The following is a 231-nucleotide window of genomic DNA, read 5'->3' as shown; positions in this document are numbered from 1 at the left end:
CAAAACATGTACACGATTACGCAATCTGTCCATAGGAAAGAGTTGCATGCATAGACGGTGATTGGCAATCATCTCGACTTCAGATGTGCTCATATAAAGTGCCGCCGGTCGGCTTCGGCGCGTGACTGGGCCTGTAAATAAGCATTGCACATGGCCGTTCCTGCTTTGTTTCTTCTGTACTTGGTTGTCTGTCCAAAGATACGAGATTCGACTAGTCACACGCCTGTATGA

The sequence above is a fragment of the Penaeus monodon genome, chromosome 15, assembly GCF_015228065.2.
Source record: "Penaeus monodon isolate SGIC_2016 chromosome 15, NSTDA_Pmon_1, whole genome shotgun sequence".
Lineage (NCBI taxonomy): Eukaryota > Metazoa > Arthropoda > Malacostraca > Decapoda > Penaeidae > Penaeus > Penaeus monodon.
The sequence above is the reverse complement of the archived record's forward strand: the minus strand, read 5'-3'. Positions refer to the sequence as shown.